Below are 21,505 nucleotides of genomic sequence, written 5' to 3'. Positions count from 1 at the left end.
GAGACACACAAACAACCACACACACTTTCATAGCCTCGCTTGTGTGATACTGACAATGCAATGTGACGACCCAATGACAGGTGTATATTTGTCAAGGACGTGGCTGTCTCTTCAAATCAAGATACAGAACCATCCACTAGAGGAAACTTTCCACTTCTGAAGGTTGGGTCTGACATGATTTCATCAAAAAATGCTCACCGGTCTGTCCCTCAATATATAAAGATGCACAATAAAAGGGTTTGAGGGTCAAGCCACATTACTAGTGTAAGACATGTCTAGTGAATATCCTAGCATCTGTACTGTCAGTTAGCATTGTATCGTCTGGTAAAATAGATTTCAATTAGAGGTCCTAACTCAAAGCTGTATCACATCCCCCATGTAGTGCTTATAATGGAGTTTGCAGTGGTGCAGACGTTTATAACGCAAGACAGGTCTTATCTGCAAATAGCAGAGAGAAGGCCTCAAACCCAAATTAACTTCAGGGGTAAACAGACACGATTGGCTGAGCATTTGACTGATACTCCATGTACAAATTGAACCTAACCGATTCACAATGTATGTCGTCAGCCTATACTTTTAATGCATTTTCTGCAAAAGGTGGGTGTCACGCCCTGGCCATAGAGAGGCTTTTATTCTCTATTTTGGTTAGGCCAGGGTGTGACTAGGGTGGGCATTCTAGTTTCTTTATTTCTATGTTTTCTATTTCTTTGTGTTTGGCCGGGTGTGGTTCTCAATCAGAGGCAGCTGTCTATCGTTGTCTCTGATTGAGACCATACTTAGGTAGCCCTTTTTTCCACCTGTCTTTGTGGGAAGTTGACTTTGTTTAGGGCACATAGCCTTTGAGTTTCACGGTTTGTTTTTGTAGTGTTTATTGTTTAGTTCGGCGTCATTTTGATTAAATAAAAGAAAATGTACGCTCACCACGCTGCACCTTGGTCCTCTCCTTTGAACAGCCGTGACAGTGGGTAAACACTCGCACAGAATAAAAAAGGTGCGAAAACAGTTTTTACGTGCATTTACCCTCCACTACACCACTGGTCATTCCTGTGTATGACAATGTGCATTTATTTATGTAGATTAGGTTCATCTCCCCATTATGTATGTGGGTTTTGGAATCCAAGCATGCAAAGTTTCTCAGGGCCCTCTCTCGCTCTCTCTCTCTCTCTTTCTCCTACCTCCACCCCCTCTCTTCTCTCCCACATCAAAGCGTCTTCCCTCTTTCCAGCCTTCTCTAAATCCCCCTGGAGGTTTAGAGCACAGGTGCAGGACTCAGGGGCTCCAGTCTGCAGGCCGGCAGCTACTGTAACAGGAGAGGAACGTACACACGGAGAATTATCCAGCCTCCATTTCTCACACTGGCATAATCCTTGTGTTTGATTTGTAATATTTTTTTATTTATCTTGAGCTTGTGTTCTTTGGCAAGCACTCAATCCCAGCCTTGGGACATGGGCGGCTGTGGGGACAAAATGTGTGCCTAGTTGCTGTTAACGGGCATTAGTTTCTTTGTAACTGTGACTAAACTCGCACGTCTCAGTTATGTGGGAGGGAGCGTGTCTCGTTTTTTGACAGACAGGCCTCGACTGGATTCTGTACTTTAAGTCTCACACGGTCTTGTCAAACGTGTGGTATGTCAAAAGCATTCTGTACTCAGCCCCCACCCCCCACCCCCCCCACCCGCCCTGCCTGGCCTGCATGTCTGTCAGTCAAACATGTAAAAGATGGAGAGTCATGTTGATATGTCGAACCATTATGTCCCTGAATTGTTCTAATGTATAGACCATGTTTACCTCGACAAGATGTCGCTAGTCTTGAGATCTGACATGGAGAATGTGAGTATATTCTACAGTGGGCTTGGTTTCATCACACACTCTATCCTACCTGACAACTATTTCAGTATTCAGCAGATGTCACCGCAAGTACACTGAGGGTGTGTTGAGATGTCTGAGGTTGTAAACTGTCGGGGGGGAAATCTGTTAAAACTGTGGCACTACGATGCCAACGGTCTTAAATAGTGTTTTCACAACTGTGCGAGCTCATTTTTCATGGCGGTGTTCAGTGTGAGGAACACAGTGCCTGTGTCCCAAATGGCACCCTATTCCCATAGGGCTCTGGTCAAAAGTAGTGCACTAATTATGGATAGGATTCCATTTTGGATGCAACCGGTGATTAGTGTTCCATTAGTTCTCATTACCTCTCCTGTCACAGTGTTTCCTTTACTTCCTACAGGCTGATTAGCTCAACATGACCTGTCTCTTAGAACTAAGAGTTACAGTAGTGTATGTGGTGGCCAACTGGAAAGAGATCATAATGTGAATGAAAGGTTGAGTGTATTACACTTGAAAACACAATGATGACAGCGCTAACCCATATTTTAACTTGGCAAACTTTAACCTTAGTGAAGTTGTGTGGAGGCACATTTTTAAAGAGATGCTCAGAATGTGAATACTGTAGTAAGTGACTGAAAGGTGGGATGAGTAGGTTTACATTACTGTAAGTTGTATTACACTTAAAAACACAGTTATGAGAGCGGTATCCCATTAAGTTACATCAACTTTAACTTGGCAAACTTTGAATGTCCTCGAGGTTCCTTCACATCTTTACTTTAGTGAGACGTGCGCACATCAGTGCTGAACATGTTAGGACTATTTTCCCCATCAGATGTAGTCAAAGGTTAATTGTTTGGGAGTGAGAAATGACATTTCCTCCAGGGTCTGATGGAGACAAGGCTATTTCTGGATGTTACGCAAAATGTATTAACAAGGTAAGCATCAAACATACAGGTGGAAAACAAAATACAACCCATGTTCGTGGTCTCCTCTGCTTCTGTTGAACTGAGTAGTGAACCCCTCTCAGTATGACATTGGCTTTGGTGCAAGATGACAACTGAAACATTAATCACGATTAGGAGTAATTAAAAAAGCTGATTAATGGGGTATGCTTTAAGAGAAATTGTACGTAATTAAGAGTTTGACATGACAAGGTTTGGGGTGATGTATACTGAGTCAGGTGTGTGTGTGTGTGTGTATGTAAGTTTGTTCACAGAGTTTGTTCAAAGACACAGGTTTTAATAGTCACTCTAAACTCTGTGTCCTCTGTCACACATCACCCCACCCCAGACAGGTAGGGTAGGGTAGGGTACAGCATAGCCAGGTTTGGCATGGCCTGGGCAAGGTATTAACAGGTATGACAGGTCTCTGATTACCCAGTCAGCTGGGCTTTGTCACCTGTCAGGTACAGAGATGGAGGGATGAGTGAGCAGAGAGAGGGAGGAGAGGAGGAGGGGGACAAGACAGAGAGGAAGAGAAGGAGTGGATTTGAGAGAATTCGAGTAATCACCAATGACAACAGACAGCACAAACATTAAATACATAGATGCAAATAATTGCCTCATACTGTACACAAGCAAACCTCACAGGGACTTAACATATGCAAGAGTCCCCTGCAGAGTTGTTGTGATCTCCTTCAATACCAGCACAGATCATTTCCCAGAAAGACAGACAGACAGACAGTTGAAACCCAAGGAATTGTGGGGATTAAACGGCACCCATGTCTCAGAAGGGAAATGGAAGGAAAAGAAAGAAAGACAGACAGAAAGAAAGAAAGATAGAAAGAAAGAAGTGAATGTGAGGGAGGGGGAGAGTGTGGACTGCCAGGCAGTGAGGGAGAGCAGGAGAGGAGAGCTTTGACAGACATGTCTCGCCCAGGCTGACAGCTCCGTCAATAGCCCCGGGATGGCCGCCCTGATTGACAGCTAACAGGTGGCTGGCTGAATGGAGTTGTCAGACCACCTGTCAATCAAACACATCGCCGTGGTTACTGCGACCAGCTGCAGACACACAGCTGCCCAAGGTGAGCTCTTGTTCTACAGTCTGAATGTTGGCACACTGGTGGAGCTGCCGCCTGCCTGAATCATACTAACATTACTGTAGAGAGCCACTACTGTGTGTGTGTGTCTGTGTGTGTCTGTGTGTGTCTGTGTGTGTCTGTGTCTGTGCAGGGCTTACTTAATTAAAATTGGCCAATATATAGTAAGTAGGCTTATCCACTGAGTGTACACAACATTAAGAACACCTTTATAATATTGAGTTGCACCCCCTTTTTTGCCCTCAGAACAGCCTCAATTAATCGGGGCATGGACTCTACAGGGTGTCGAAAGCGTTCCACAGGGATGCTGGCCCATGTTGACTCCGATGCGTCCCACAGTTGTGTCAAGTTGGCTGCATATGCTTTGGGTGGTGAACCATTCTTGTTGAGCGTGAAAACCCCAGCAGTGTTGCAGTTCTTGACACAAACCGGTGCGCCTGGCACCCACTACCGTACCCCGTTCAAAGGCTCTTAAAACTTTTGTCTTGCCCATTCACGCTCTGAATGGCACACATACACAATCCATCTCAATTGTCTCAAGGCTTAAAAATCCTTCTGTGACATGTCTGCCCCCCTTCATCTACACTGATTGAAGTGGATTTGAAAAGTGACATCAATAAGGGATCATACAGCTTTCACCTAGATTCACCTGGTCGGCAGGCTATGCCATGGAAAGAGCAGGTGTTCCTAATGTTTTGTATACTCAGTGTATACATATATGGATGGTTTATCATCTTTGATTTGTAATGCATTTCAGTGCAACCATGATATCAATGAATCTACACAGTTTTCCATTTCCTTGGTTCCCCTTAATTGAGCATTGTTGCATTGTTCCACAGAAGAGGGCATGAAGCATTGGAGTTAATGGGAGATAATGATACGTGTGCGAGGCTTTACCCCCCCCCCCCCCCCCCGGGGGGAATAGAGAGCAAATGGAAGCATTCTACTCCATTACATCTGCCATGATTACACCCTGAACATCTGGTGTAGGATTCTGACTGATAACTGTTCTGAAGAACTCATATCAGGAGATATTAACAAAAACACAGGCATTTCTACTGCATGAAAGAGCTTAGCTTGGGGGAGTTAGTTTGGTGCCTGCTCACGATCCGACAATCAGTCGGTGTTGAACTGATAGATTAATGTGGGTAAATATAAATCATTATGACACTGAGTATAAATGAAGTAAAAAGCACTCAATCTCTCCGTGCTACACATACCACAAAACCTTTTATTATAGGCCGTTTGTTTCTTACAGATAAATATATTTTGAAGTCCACACTGGAATGTACATCAACTTTTCTTTAAATCTCTTCCAACTCCATCTCCAACAACAACCCTATCCTCCGTCTCTCATCCTTCACATGTGAAACTAAACAACGTATCAGTGATTTATAAATGTCTATATGTAGTTGCCATAACAATGTCAAGTCCCACACAGTGATGTCACGGTGATATCTCTCACAGTGGGTGTAGGCCTAGGGGCGTCTCCCAAGCCCATGATGCTTTGGGGCAGGTAGGAGGAACCAGCGGAGCCTTCCTGGGAGGTCACAGGGGCGTTGGTATGGGTCCGTCGGAGGCGTCTGTCTGGGTACAGGCTGCTGTCGAAGGGCCTGCGGTGGACACACAGGACATGGGTTTTCAGGTTACCCTTCTGGGTGGCGCTGTAAGGGCAGTACCTGCACTGGAAAGGCTTCCCACCTGGCAGAAAGGAAAGCATTGCTTTAGACAAATCAACCTCCCAGCCCTCCCTCATTCATTGTTACTACTGCCAACTCTTTATTGGTAATCATAAAATATTGTCGACTAAATCATAATAACACCAGCAGTGGAATAAGGGAGAAAATGATTCTGTTTGCACTTTGGGAACTCCATCCCCATGTGTTCCACATATACAGTAATTCCACCTCTGACTAGTACTACATGCTACAGGTGTGGTTTCTTCATTTTACCAGATTCTCACAGCAGGAAAACAACCCTGCAGCAACAGGAAATGTTAAATATTGTGTGGATTATAATTAATGGCCATTTGTGGAGGGTTTGATTAATTTTAGCTAGGGCAAATCAAGTCAAATTACAAACTTTAGAAGCCTTTTTAAACCTCTACCTCTTTAAACACTACAAGGTTGCATTTCCTGCAACTACAGGGTGATCAAATTAAGACATCTGTACATACTACTTTCATTGGCAACAGAAGCACACACACACACACACACACACACACACACACACACACACACTTCCTGGGCTCATGGTGGTGATGAGTGTTGGGCTGATGAATGACAGACGTCTGCAGCTGGCTTCACTAAGACCTGCTAAAGCTTCCTGACTGTTCCCCTCTCTCTCTCTCTCTCTCTCTCTCTCTCTCTCTCTCTCTCTCTCTCTCTCTCTCTCTCTCTCTCTCTCTCTCTCTCTCTCTCTCACTCTCTCTCTCCTCTCTCTCTCTCCTCTCTCAATTCAATTCAATTCAAGGGGCTTTATTGGCATGGGAAACATGTGTTAACATTGCCAAAGCAAAGCAAATCTCTCTTGGATAGTCTAGCCTAGACACAAATGACCATAACACACCAATGTCCTCTATTACTTGCTTCCAGTACTGTCTTATTTAAACAAGCACTTTACACCCAATTTGAAGACCAAAGCATTGCATCTCATCTGACACATTTCCACTGGATTATACTCTGTTTTTACTTTGCCACCAACACAATGTCTATTTCAGGCTCAGTTACTTCACCACTACAGCACCATGCTTCCTTTCCTTCTAAAAACTCTGGGACTTCTTCTATCATTCATGATTACAGTAAACCGTTATGGGATGATGTCATATGACATCACTTCCCAAAACACAAGCTGCCACAACCTTTTAACCTCTCCTCCTCTCCCTTCTCCTGTAGGCTATGAAACTGAAAGCTCTCTTTCACATCTACATAAAAAGTAATTTTGGGGAAAAATGTAAAAAGCCCACAGAAGGTGTTGGGCAATAAAAGTTAATGCTCCATCTGTTGGTGTATAATAACCTGCTGGTTATAAAGGACAGCAGTACAGGAAATGAGACTGAGTGACACATCTGAATACCCTCTGAATATCACTAACCTGTCTGTCTGATAAGCAACATATGTCTGAATATCACTGACCTGTCTGTCTGATATACAACATGTCTGAATATCACTGACCTGTCTGTCTGATATACAACACGTCTGAATATCACTGACCCGTCTGTCTGATATACAACACGTCTGAATATCACTGACCTGTCTGTCTGATATACAACACGTCTGAATATCACTGACCTGTCTGTCTGATATACAACACGTCTGAATATCACTGACCTGTCTGTCTGACATAGAACATGTCTGAATATCACTGACCCGTCTGTCTGATATACAACATGTCTGAATATCACTGACCTGTCTGTCTGATATACAACACGTCTGAATATCACTGACCTGTCTGTCTGATATACAACACGTCTGAATATCACTGACCTGTCTGTCTGATATACAACACGTCTGAATATCACTGACCTGTCTGTCTGACATAGAACATGTCTGAATATCACTGACCCGTCTGTCTGATATACAACATGTCTGAATATCACTGACCTGTCTGTCTGATAGACAACATGTCTGAATATCACTGACCTGTCTGTCTGATATACAACATGTCTGAATATCACTGACCTGTCTGTCTGATATACAACACGTCTGAATATCACTGACCTGTCTGTCTGATATACAACATGTCTGAATATCACTGACCTGTCTGTCTGATATACAACATGTCTGAATATCACTGACCTGTCTGTCTGATATACAACATGTCTGAATATAATCTTGGAAACCCAGAACTAAAATCTTGCATAAATGCACTAGATGTTACGTACTCTGTCTATGAAAGACTATTCTGAATATGACATGTCTGTCTGAATATCACTGACATGTCTGTCTGAATATCACTGACATGTCTGTCTGAATATCACTGACATGTCTGTCTGAATATCACTGACATGTCTGTCTGAATATCACTGACATGTCTGTCTGAATATCACTGACCTGCCTGACTGAATATCACTGACCTGCCTGTCTGAATATCACTGACCTGTCTAATTGACACTGGGAGCTAAGATATAATTACTTTACTAATTTAAAAGCTTTTTCATTGTATTGGAAGAAGAAAAAAACAACATTTAAACTCTGACTTGGCAGTTTAGGGATGTAATATATAGTTTAATGCAGAATTAAATGTGTTTGGAACAGGTCAGGGCAGTACATTTGGTTAACCATATGTTTCAAGGAAATCAAATTACTACCAAATTTACTTTTTTCTTAGAACCATTACAAAATGCAAGTAATTTTTTTCTTCCTCCACATTAAGCAACATCAGCAAATAATACGATGTATAGCCGGTCTTATCCGTACACGTATAGTGCTTTCCCTATCTCTCCCCTCTTTCTCTCTCCTCTTCCTGTGTCGTACATTCTTTCTTCCTGGTATTTCCCTCCCACTGGAGGAGAGGGGAGGTCCAGGACAGGGCAACCTCCAAATAAGTTCCATTAATCACAGGCCACAGTCTAATGTAACTAATATTTTACAATTAGAGGAGACAGGACTGAGCCCAGAGCCATCCATCTCCCCAGCACATGATCATCCATTCATAGGCTACACACTAGCCTGAGACCAGACCAGCTCACACACACATTTACCAGGAAACAAGAAAGGATGGGAAAAGGGGAGGGAGAGGGAGAAAGTGTATGTGTGAGCGTGTGTGTGTGTTGCAGGCAGAGATAATGACCATGATGACAGTGGCGGGGCTGTGGGGGCCAGAGGAGCTGAATGGTGACGGATGACACAGCGCGGAGCTCTGATGGCACACAGACAGTGAGTGATGACTGCACATCATTCCCAGCGCTCCACCCTTCATTATCTCTATGGGGAGACCCAGTCACAAAGGCAGCCCGCTCTGCCTGCCCTCTCTCTGCCCTCAAACGACATCTGCTCATAGAGACAGCCACACTAGCCTCCTTCTTTCACCTCTCTGTCTCGCCATCTATCTCCATCTATATTCCCTCTCTCGCTCTCTTTCTCACTCTGTGTTTCTCTGTCTCTCTCTGTCATCCTTTCAGTAGAGGGTTTACACCCGGCAGACAATGAGGTAATGACTCTATCCCCTTTCAAATCAGCTCTTTTCTTTCTTTTTCTTTCTTTCATTCTTAGATAATCCGCTCTGTATCAATCTACTCATATTTACCAAGCCTCACGTGTTGGGAGGCCCAATCTGATGTCTCCCATATGTGGAGGATGTGGTATGCAAGAGTCGCTGTCCTCTCATCTATTCTCTCATATAGGATGAAACTCCTTTGTCAATAACATTCCGTATATACTGCATTATCTAATGACACATTAAATAGCAACGGACAGTGAACTAACGTGTAAATATTTCCTAACATGGCATGATGCCTTGAGCAAAGTAAATATGTAACCACAGCTATATGATTATATCGCCATCTAGTGGCCATGGGTGGGAGATGTAGTGACAGGGCATTAGCCATGAGGGAGGACTCTATATGAAACTAATGAGCATGCAGACAGATTCATCCAGGGGTCACCATCTGGCCAATTACCACTGTTGGCACACTGTGTCCGACCTGAACTGTCATCGCACACACATCGCAAATCACTCCATGTCCACGGTGCCCTGCAATATGTCACAGAGTGACTAGACCTAGACCACATTATGGGGACATAGGGATAGGAGGCAGTTACTTGACAATGCCACCTAGTTAATACTGCAAACAGGGCAGGCAGAAGCAGTTTGCGTGATGAGAACAATGTCTGACTGGCCACCTGCTTGTTGTTTGTAGTTAGAGCAGCCAAGTCACCAGTGATACAAGTCAGTATTCGATGTCCATCCATGTCTGAGGAGGTTGGGAGATAATGTGGAAACCAGCCACTAGGGGCAACAGTGAGCGCTGTTACCTTCAAGTAGGTTTCGTAGGTTTCGTAAGCATCTGCCTCTGGTGCCAAAGGTTGTATGTTTGTATCCAGCGATAGAAGGTTGTTTTTGAAATTATTTCAATAAAGTACGACTGGAATTTATATATAAACGCCTGGAATATTTCCATTTTGGAGAATCTCTTATAAAATGGATTAAAGTTATGTATAGTAACCCTAGGTGTAGAATAGCAAATGGTGGCTACTTCTCAGAAAGTATTAAAATGTCAAGAGGATTAAAACAAGGTTGTCTATTTATTATGGCCATTGAAATGTTAGCTGTTAAAATCAGATTCAACAATAATATCAAGGGGTTATAAATCAAGGGCTATTTGGAGTATCTAGATACTTTTTGTAACCTCTCTGGATTACAACCAAATTATGATTGGATTGGTATTGGACCACTAAAATATACAACTTTTACATTACCGCGTAGTTTACCCAAATAATTGTCTGCCGGTGATGTGGACATACTCGGTATACATATCCCGAAAGAAAGAAATGATCTCACAACAATCATTTTATTTACCCCCTTTTTCTCCCCAATTTCGTGATTGCGATCTTGATTCATCGTTGCAACTCCCCATTGGGCTCAGGAGAGGTGAAGGTGGAGTCATGCGTCCTCCTCCAAAACATGACCCACCAAACCAGACTTCTAAACACCCACTCTCTTAACCCAGAAGCCAGCTGCACCAATGTGTCGGAGGAAACACCGGTCAACTGACGACTGAAGTCAGCACGCAGACGCCCGGCCCACCACAAGGAGGCGCTAGAGCGCAATGAGCCAAGTAAAGCCCCTCCAGCCAAACCCTCCCGTAACCCGGACAACGCTGGGCCAATAGTGCGCCGCCCGGTCACAGTAATGACACTGCCTCGGATCGAACCCCAGGCTGTAGTTGACGCCACAACACTGTGATGCAGTGCCTTAGACCCCTGCGCCACTCGGGAGGCCACCACAATACATTTTTTTATAGAAAGTTAGCAAAAATAGATACGATTTTGCTACCATGGAAAGGAAAATACCTGTCTATTTGTGGAAAAATCCCCCTGATTAACTCTTTAGTCATATTCTCTCCAAGGTGGCTTAGCAGTTCAGACGTCTTTTCCGTATTGTCTTGTCGTGTCCTGTATATATATATATATATATTTACACCTTTTCTTCACATATCTTTTATTTATTTTATTATCCAAGAACTCAACTACAAAAGCTTTCCTGCAAAAGCTTTCTTGCAACCCGCTTCACCAATTACAATAAGTAATATTTACCTCAATCTGAAAATCCATCGTGGAAGATAGCCAGGGGCTAATTCAGAAGCTAGCCTGATAGCTAACCAGAAGCTACTCCGATAGCTAGCCAGAAGCTAATCTGTAGCTGCCCCGAAATTAGCCGGTTTGCTAGCTAGCGTTGGTGTTTCAGCTGCCCACGTTTTGCGGTCATCAGCTATTCCTTTAGCTCGATAATCTACCGGCACTTTTGTGCAACGCGACTCGGACCGGAGCATTCCGGGACTTTTTTTCTCCCAGTTTCCCCGGATTCCAACCGCAGGCTCTGGACACTTGCACCTTGATTTCGCAGCTAGCTAGCTGCATACCGTGTGACTATTGGCTTACGTCGACCCCGGAGCAAACTCAAATCATGCTGGAGCTAGCCAGCTGAGGAGTTCCATCACCATCCGGACCCGTTTCTTTTGTTGCTGCTGCAGATACGGAACCCCACCGGGCCTTCACGACTGACTGCCGACGTTATCTGCCCGAGGGATTTATCCAACCGGCAATTCCGTCCCGACGTTACCTGAACGCTCACCTGAGGCCCGCTAATCGTTAGCTGTCCAATCGGCTGCTATCTGAACAAAACCCCACTACACGGAACCTACCGACGGAAACGCACGAGGTATCTACAAACAGACCTCCATCCTATGCTGCTACCGATAGCCATATACCCGGCCAGCTGTCTGGATCGCCACGACCCCAACCAACCTCTACTCACTGGACCCTTACTGATCACTCGATTAAGCATGCCTCTCCTTAATGTAAATATGCCTTGTCCATTGCTGTTCTGGTTAGTGTTTATTGGCTTATTTCACTGTAGAGATTCTAGCCCTGCTCTCTATACCATATCCAACCTATCAGTTCCACCACCCACATATGCGATGACATCACCTGGTTTCAATGATGTTTCTAGAGACAAGATCTCTCTCATCATCACTCAATACCTAGGTTTACCTCCACTGTATTCACATCCTACCATACCTTTGTCTGTACATTATTCCTTTAAACTATTTTATCGCCCCCAGAAACTTCCTTTTACTCTCTGCTCTAGTAGCTCTAGGCGACCAATTCTCATAGCTTTTAGCCGTACCATTATCCTACTTCTCCTCTGTTCCTCTGGTGATGTAGAGGTGAATCCAGGCCCTGCAGTACCTGGCTCCACTCCTATTCCCCAGGCGCTCTCTTTTGATGACTTCTGTAACCGTAATAGCCTTGGCTTCATGCATGTTAACATTAGAAGCCTCCTCCCTAAGTTTGTTTTGTTCACTGCTTTAGCACACTCTACCAACCCGGATGTTTTAGCCGTGTCTGAATCCTGGCTTAGAAAGACCACCAAAAATTCAGACATTTTTATCCCCAATTACAATATTTTCAGACAAGATAGAACGGCCAAAGGGGGCGGTGTTGCAATCTACTGCAAAGACTGCCTGCAGAGTTCTGTTATACTATCCAGGTCTGTTCCCAAACAATTTGAACTTCTACTTTTAAAAATCCACCTCTCTAAAAACAAGTCTCTCACCGTTGCCGCCTGCTATAGACCACCCTCTGCCCCCAGCTGTGCTCTGGACACTATATGTGAACTGATTGCCCCCCATCTATCTTCAGAGCTCGTGCTGCTAGGCGACCTAAATTTGAACATGCTCAACACCCCAGCCACCCTACAATCTAAGCTTGATGCCCTCAATCTCACACAAATTATCAATGAACCTACCAGGTACCACCCCAATTCCGTAAACACGGGTACCCTCATAGATATCATCCTAACAAACTTGCCCTCCAAATACACCTCTGCTGTTTTCAACCAAGATCTCAGCGATCACTGCCTCATTGCCTGCATCCGTAATGGGTCAGCGGTCAAACGACCTCCACTCATCACTGTCAAACGCTCCCTGAAACACTTCAGCGAGCAGGCCTTCCTAATCGACCTGGCCGGGATATCCTGGAAGGATATTGATCTCATCCCGTCAGTAGAGGATGCCTGGTCATTTTTAAAAAATGCCTTCCTCACCATCTTGAATAAGCATGCCCCATTCAAGAAATTTAGAACCAGGAACAGATATAGCCCTTGGTTCTCTCCTGACCTGACTGCCCTTAACCATCAGAAAAACATCCTATGGCGTTCTGCATTAGCATCGAACAGCCCCCGTGATATGCAACTTTTCAGGGAAGCCAGAAACCAATATACACAGGCAGTTAGAACAGCCAAGGCTAGCTTTTTCAAGCAGAAATTTGCTTCCTGCAACACAAATTCAAAAAAGTTCTGGGACACCGTAAAGTCCATGGAGAATAAGAACACCTCCTCCCAGCTTCCAACCGCTCTGAAGATAGGAAACACTGTCACCACCGACAAATCCACTATAATTGAGAGTTTCAATAAGCATTTTTCTACGGCTGGCCATGCTTTCCACCTGGCTGCCCCTACCCCGGACAACAGCACTGCCCTCCCCTCTGCTACTCGCCCAAGCCTTCCCCATTTCTCTTTCTCCCAAATACAGTCAGCTGATGTTCTTAATGAGCTGCAAAATCTGGACCCTTACAAATCAGCCGGGCTAGATAATCTGGACCCTTTCTTTCTAAAACTATCTGCTGAAATTGTTGCCACCCCTATTACTAGCCTCTTCAACCTCTCTTTCGTGTCGTCTGAGATCCCCAAAGATTGGAAAGCAGCTGCGGTTATCCCCCTCTTCAAAGGGGGGGACACCCTTGACCCTAACTGCTACAGACCTATATCTATCCTACCCTGCCTTTCTAAGGTCTTCGAAAGCCAAGTCAACAAACAGATTACCGACCATTTCGAATCACACCACACCTTCTCCGCTATGCAATCTGGTTTCAGAGCTGGTCATGGGTGCACCTCAGCCACGCTCAAGGTCATAAACGATATCGTAACCGCCATCGATAGGAAACAATACTGTGCAGCCGTATTCATTGACCTGGCCAAGGCTTTTGACTCTGTCAATCACCACATCCTCATTGGCAGACTCGACAGCCTTGGTTTCTCTAATGATTGCCTCGCCTGGTTCACCAACTACTTCTCTGATAGAGTTCAGTGTGTCAAATCGGAGGGTCTGTTGTCCGGGCCTCTGGCAGTCTCTATGGGGGTGCCACAGGGTTCAATTCTTGGACCGACCCTCTTCTCTGTTTACATCAATGATGTCGCTCTTGCTGCTGGTGATTCTCTGATCCACCTCTACGCAGACGACACTATTCTGTATACTTCTGGCCCTTCTTTTGACACTGTGTTAACAACCCTCCAGGCGAGCTTCAATGCCATACAACTCTCCTTCCGTGGCCTCCAACTGCTCTTAAATACAAGTAAAACCAAATGCATGCTCTTCAACCGATCGCTGCCTGCTCCTGCCCGCCTGTCCAACATCACTACTTTGGACGGCTCTGACTTAGAATATGTGGACAACTACAAATACCTAGGTGTCTGGTTAGACTGTAAACTCTCCTTCCAGACCCACATCAAACATCTCCAATCCAAAGTCAAATCTAGAATTGGCTTCCTATTCCGCAACAAAGCATCCTTTACTCATGCTGCCAAACATACCCTTGTAAAACTGACCATCCTACCAATCCTCGACTTCGGTGATGTCATTTACAAAATAGCCTCCAAAACCCTACTCAATAAATTGGATGCAGTCTATCACAGTGCCATCCGTTTTGTCACCAAAGCCCCATATACTACCCACCACTGCGACCTGTACACTCTCGTTGGCTGGCCCTCGCTTCATACTCGTCGCCAAACCCACTGGTTCCAGGTCATCTACAAGACCCTGCTAGGTAAAGTCCCCCCTTATCTCAGCTCGCTGGTCACCATAGCAGCACCTACCTGTAGCACGCGCTCCAGCAGGTATATCTCTCTAGTCACCCCCAAAACCAATTCTTCCTTTGGACGCCTCTCCTTCCAGTTCTCTGCTGCCAATGACTGGAACGAACTACAAAAATCTCTGAAACTGGAAACACCTATCTCCCTCACTAGCTTTAAGCACCAGCTGTCAGAGCAGCTCATAGATTACTGCACCTGTACATAACCCATCTACAATTTAGCCCAAGCAACTACCTCTTTACCTACTGTATTTATTTATTAATTTATTTTGCTCCTTTGCACCCCATTATTTCTGTCTCTACTTTGCACTTTCTTCCAATGCAAACCAACCATTCCAGTGTTTTTTAGTTTTTATTTTACTTGCTGTGTTGTACTCACTTCGCCTCCATGGCCTTTTTATATTTTATTTATTTATACATATATCTGTTTGCCTTCACCTCCCTTATCTCACCTCACTTGCTCACATTGTATATAGACTTATTTTTTTTTCACTGTATTATTGACTATATGTTTGTTTTTACTCCATGTGTAACTATGTGTTGTTGTATGTGTCGAACTGCTTTGCTTTATCTTGGCCAGGTCGCAATTGTAAATGAGAACGTGTTCTCAATTTGCCTACCTGGTTAAATAAAGGTTAAATAAAAAAATTAAAAATAAAAATTAAAAAAAAATATCCCAGCCTATTTATAAAATGAATTCGGAGGGCAGAAATTATTAAATATTAAAGCATTAGACCTCTCACTAAAGGCTTCGTCATACAAAAGTTATACTTAAATTCGAACTGGTTCTCTAGCAGATTAGTAAAAATGTCTCACCCCATGTTCAAGAATGGCCTTTTTTCCCTTTATTCAGATTACAACCTCTCACTTTCGTTGATTTGAAAATGAAGTCATCTCCAAAATATCGCAATTTAAAAATAAAATAAATTATTTCACCAACTTGGGACATTTTGTTAGTCCCCATGAGGTCAAATGCTATTTCTATGGGGTTTAGGGCAAAGGTTAGAATGAGTGTTAGGGTTAGAATTACGTTAAAGTTTAGGGTTAGGAGTTAGGGTTAGTTTTAGGGTTAGGGTCAACGGTTAGGTTTTTTGGTTAGGGTAAGAGTACGGGTTAGTGTTAGAGGTTAGGGCAAATAGGATTTTGAATCGGACTGAATTGTGTGCCCCCACAAGGTTAGCTGTCTGTACAAGACCGTGTGTGTGTGTGTGTGTGTGTGTGTGTGTGTGTGTGTGTGTGTGTGTGTGTGTGTGTGTGTGTGTGTGTGTGTGTGTGTGTGTGTGTGTGTAACGATGTGCGCTGAGTGTCGGGAAGCAAGTTCAGGGAGTGAGTGTTTTAATAAATAAACACAACATAATACAAAATAAGAAACACGAACAATGCACAGGAACAATAACGCCTGGGGAAGGAACCAAAGGGAGTGACATACAGTTGAAGTTGGAAGTTTACAAACACTAAGGTTGGAGTCATTAAAAGTAGTTTTTCAACCACTCCACAAATGTATTGTTAACAAACTATCGTTTTGGCAAGTCGGTTAGGACATCTACTTTGTGCATGACACAAGTCATTTTCCCCTTACAATTGTTTACAGACAGATTATTTCACTTATAATTCACTGTATCACAATTACAGTGGGTTAGAAATTCACATACACTAAGTTGACTGTGCCTTTAAAGAGCTTGGAAAATTCTAGAAAATGATGTAATGACTTTAGAAGCTTCTGATAGGCTAATTGACATCATTTGAGTCAATTGGATGTGTACCTGTGGATGTATTTCAAGACCTACCATCAGACTATGTGCCTCTTTGCTTGACATCATGGGAAAATCAAAAGAAATCAGCCAAGGCCTCAGAAAACAAAATTGTAGACCACCACAAGTCTGGTTCATCCTTGGGAGCAATTTCTAAACGCCTGAAGGTACCACGTTCATCTGTACAAACAATAGTACGCAAGTATAAACACCATGGGACCACGCAGCCGTCATACCGCTTAGGAAGGAGACGCGTTCTGTCTCCTAGAGATGAACGTACTTTGGTGCGAAAAGTGCAAATCAATCCCAGAGCAAAAGCAACGGACCTTGCTGGAGGAAACGGGTACAAAAGTATCTATATCCACAGTAAAACAAGTCCTACATCGACATAACCTAAAAGGCCGCTCAGCAAGAAAGAAGCCACTGCTCCAAAACTGCCATAAAAAAGCCAGACTATGGTTTGCAACTGCACACGGGGGACAAAGATCCTACTTTTTGGAGAAATGTCCTCTGGTCTGATGAAACAAAAATAGAACTGTTTGGCCAAAATGACCATCGTTATGTTTAGAGGAAAAAGGGGGAGGCTTGCAAGCCGAAGAACACCATCCCAACCATGAAGCAAGGGGGTAGGAGCATCATGTTGTGGGGGTGCTTTGCTGCAAGAGGGACTGGTGCACTTCACAAAATAGATGGCATCATGAGGATGGGAAATTATGTGGATATATTGAAGCAACATCTCAAGACATCAGTCAGGAAGTTAAAGCTTGTTCGCAAATGGGTCTTCCAAATGGACAATGACCCAAAGCATACTTCCAAAGTTGTGGCAAAATGGCTTAAGGACAACAAAGTCAAGGTATTGGAGTGGCCATCACAAAGCCCTGACCTCAATCTTATAGAAGAATTTTGTGCAGAACTGAAAAAGTGTGTGCGAGCAAGGAGGCCTACAAACCTGACTCAGTTACACCAGCTCTGTTAGGAGGAATGGTGCCAAAATTCACAAAACTTATTGTGGGAAGCTTGTGGAAGGCTACCCGAAACATTTGACCCAAGTTCAACAATTTAAAGGCAATGCTATCAAATACTAATTGAGTGTATGTAAACGTCTGACCCACTGGGAATGTGATGAAAGAAATAAAATCTGAAATAAATCATTCTCTCTACTATTATTCTGACATTTCACATTCTTAAAATAAATTTGTGATACTAACTGACCTGAGATAGGGAATTTTTACTAGGATTAAATGTCAGGAATTGTGAAAAGTTTAAATGTATTTGGCTAAGGTGTATGTAAACTTCCAAAGCATCCTTCACTCATGATGCCAAACTTACCCTCGTAAAACTGACTATCCTAACGATCCTTGACTTTGGAATGTCATTTACAAAATAGCCTCCAACACTCTACTCAGCAAATTGGATGTAGTCTATCACAGTGCCATCCGTTTTGTCACAAAAGCCCCATATACTACCCACCACTGCGACCTGTATGCTCTCATTGGCTGGCCCTCGCTTCATATTGGTCGCCAAACCCACTGGCTCCAGGTCATCAATAAGGCTTTGCTAGGTAAAGCCCTGCCTTATCTCAGCTCACTGGTCACCATAGCAGCACCCACCCGTAGCACGTGCTCCAGCAGGTATATTTCACTGGTCATCCCCAAAGCCAACTCCCCCTTTGGCCACCTTTCCTTACAGTTCTCTGCTGCCAATGACTGGAACGAATTGCAAAAATCACTGAAGCTGGAGTCTTCTATCTCCCTCACTAACTTTAAGCATCAGCTGTCAGAGCAGCTTACCGATCATTGCACCTGTACACAGCCCATCTGTAAATAGCCCACCCAACTACCTCATCCCCACATTGTTATTTTTTTCTTCTTCTCCTTTGCACCCCAGTATCTCTACTTGCACATTCATATTCTGCACATCTATCACTCCAGGGTTTAACTGCTAAATTGTAATTATTTCACCACTATTGCCTATTTATTGCCTTACCTCCCTAATCTTACTACATTTGCACACATTGTATATAGATTTTTTTATTGTGTTATTGACTGTAGGTTTGTTTATCCCATGTGTAACTCTGTGTTGTTGTTTGTGTCGCACTGCTTTGCTTTATCTTGGCCCGGTCGCAGTTGTAAATGAGAACTTGTTCTCAACTGGCCTACCTGGTTAAATAAAGGTGAAATAAAAAATAAAATACCAGTAGATGGCGTAGTATAGGCTTGGGCCTTTAGCAAATGATTTGTCTGAGAATGATAAAGACACAAATGAGCCTTGTCTAGAATAACCGACTGAGCTGCAAAATAGAAAGTATTTATGTTTTAGGCTAGGCCTATTCCGTTATCTAAATATGGCATGCTGTTGTGTATTATTTAATAGCCATATAATTGTATAATACATGTTTATAGCCGTGTGGGGCTACTGTGGTGATCATGTAACTTAATGAATCACACTTTTTCCAGTATTTGGGAGCACGGACTGTAGGCCTTATATTAGGCATTTTGACTGTTGTATTTGTGAATTCCACTCTGTGTGTAGGCTTGTTATAGCCGTTTGCATTGCACAACCTCATCACGCAGAGGCTATAACCATATCAATAAATGAGACAAAACAAAATATTGATTAAGTATTGGCTATAACCTGTCCTGAGCGAAATAGCCAAGGGGCCCCAAATGGTCAAAACTATCCATGGCCTATTCTTATTGCCAGATCTGTTGTCCCTATCAGCCACTGCATGTGCTTCTTCAAGTATTTTGTTAAAAATCTATTAGGAGGCTATAATTAGAGGCCTGTGAGCTAAGGTCTCTTGTTAAGGGGAGCCCTGTAATAAAAACAGTTATAAAACACAAATAGAGTTCTAACATTATTCTGCAAGACACCAGTACCAAAATAATAGCCTGAATGGCAATGCCTCCAAGTTGATGGCCTATTTTGTATTTGGATATGCCTAAATAAAACATTGACCTGAAGTGATAGGCTAAAGAACTTTAGAGAATTTCGATAGTTTTGAATACACACATGGATTTCAACAAACAAATGGATAAGACTGTTCTATTCTCTTTGATTTAGTTCCTATTGCAACTCAGACAAATGACTGAATGGATGACATACTGACTGAACTGAATAAAAGATTAATTAAATGTTCAAATATGTTGGAATGATGAGTTGCAGGCATCATGCATGCTCTGCACTTTATTTGGCTAGTAGGCAAATAGGCCCACATTAGGGTATAATGACTCCATGGCTGCAGGCCTCCAGAAGGGCTTCCTTTTAGGCTGAGCTTTTCTTAAGGGACATTGTGCTGTAGTGCTGCATAGAGATCACAAGCTCTTCAACTGGGCAGCAGTGTCACGGTGGCGGGAAGAGCCTATACGGAGACTAAGACCACTGCAACAGAGTTATTGTAAAGTGTGGAAATAAGATTGTCAGACTTAGCCTCTGTTTAACCTCTCTCTTGTTCATTTCAATGTCCATATGTTCATGACCCGATTTATATAAATCGTGTCAAATGATTTAAAAAATCATATTAACCCCTCCTACAGAATATGTTTTGGCAAGATTTTGAGTGATGAAATAAATAAATAAATATTATATAAAAAATATTTTGAGTGGCAAAGATTCCAGTGGTCATGCATAATTCATAGATTCACCAAACATCTGTTATTATTCTGTTTCATTATTCCTGGTAGATACTACTGGTTATGATTGCAGACAGAGCCCAGAGAATAGGATGGTGCAATATTGAATTAATCTTATTTTGATAAGGTGGATGCATGGGGATGTCCACGTCACCCAGAGATATGCTGTACAGATACACCTGGCGGTCCTAGCGACTCACTGTCGTAGGCATAATACAGCTCGTGCTATCTAGATTTGTGCTGGCAAACAAATCCATTACATTAGCTACCTAAATGTTAAGTATACTCAGCTGAGGAGTAATAGAGACTTTTAACTTGAAAACATGCAGGATACCTCTTTCAGGTTTCCCTAACTTCCGTTTTTTTATATTGTGTTATGCTTGTTTGCATAGCACTCCTCACAGGCCGTTTGGTGTACTTTTTTTTAACTGCCAAAACTCTGAAAGGTATTATTGTACTTCAGAATTGCAACACAAGATTTGTTCAAGCCTTAAATGTTTGTCCGTAATTGTAGCATTGTAGTTTGTATGTTCACATATGACATTTCACGTTTATGTTTCACGCATTACCATTGCTTTTCTTACGATCCTAACAATTTACCCATGGATTTTCTTACGATCCTAACGATATGTACATTTTGGCAGGTATCTAGCTCCATACATCTCTCCCTGTCAAACATATGTGCAGTGTATTTTCGTTTGCAGGATAGGTTAAGCGCAGTTTCGACATGGTGGGATCTTTTTGTGTCAGTATAATTAATTGTTCAAGAAATGGCGGTGGAAATGCCTTTATGCGCAAATATTGATATAATAACCATCATATTGAAAGTAAACTTGGAGTCACACGATGATATGTAGTCCTCCCACTACGACTCGGAAAAGCATGCAGTTTATTTGTCTACATATGAAATAAGTTATGATGAACTTCACAGGGTGGTGAAAGTGCACGGCGTTGAGTTTGATGCATCTTACCAATAAATATCGAGAGTCTTATTCTGGTGACATGATGATCAATGCTTGACTGCCGTTTGACAAATACAAACAATGTCATAATAATAATAATGTCCATAATATTCTCATCATGTAGGTAGCCTACCTGCACTGTATCTGTCAGCTGTTGGTAAGAGCTCATGTGCCAAGACCAGCGTTTGCACATTTGCAATGTAATG

At 43.0% G+C, this 21,505-nt stretch overlaps 1 pseudogene; it reads right to left on the bottom strand.

Moving 5' to 3' along the window:
- Nucleotides 1–5,006: 5,006 nt before the first annotated feature.
- The window catches only part of LOC129867693 (zinc finger protein 536-like), a 49,492-nt pseudogene continuing 32,993 nt past the window's right edge, over nucleotides 5,007–21,505 (bottom strand).

Source organism: Salvelinus fontinalis, chromosome 12 (assembly GCF_029448725.1).
Source record: "Salvelinus fontinalis isolate EN_2023a chromosome 12, ASM2944872v1, whole genome shotgun sequence".
In the NCBI taxonomy this organism is placed as follows: Eukaryota; Metazoa; Chordata; class Actinopteri; order Salmoniformes; family Salmonidae; genus Salvelinus; species Salvelinus fontinalis.
The sequence above is the reverse complement of the archived record's forward strand: the minus strand, read 5'-3'. Positions and strand labels throughout refer to the sequence as shown.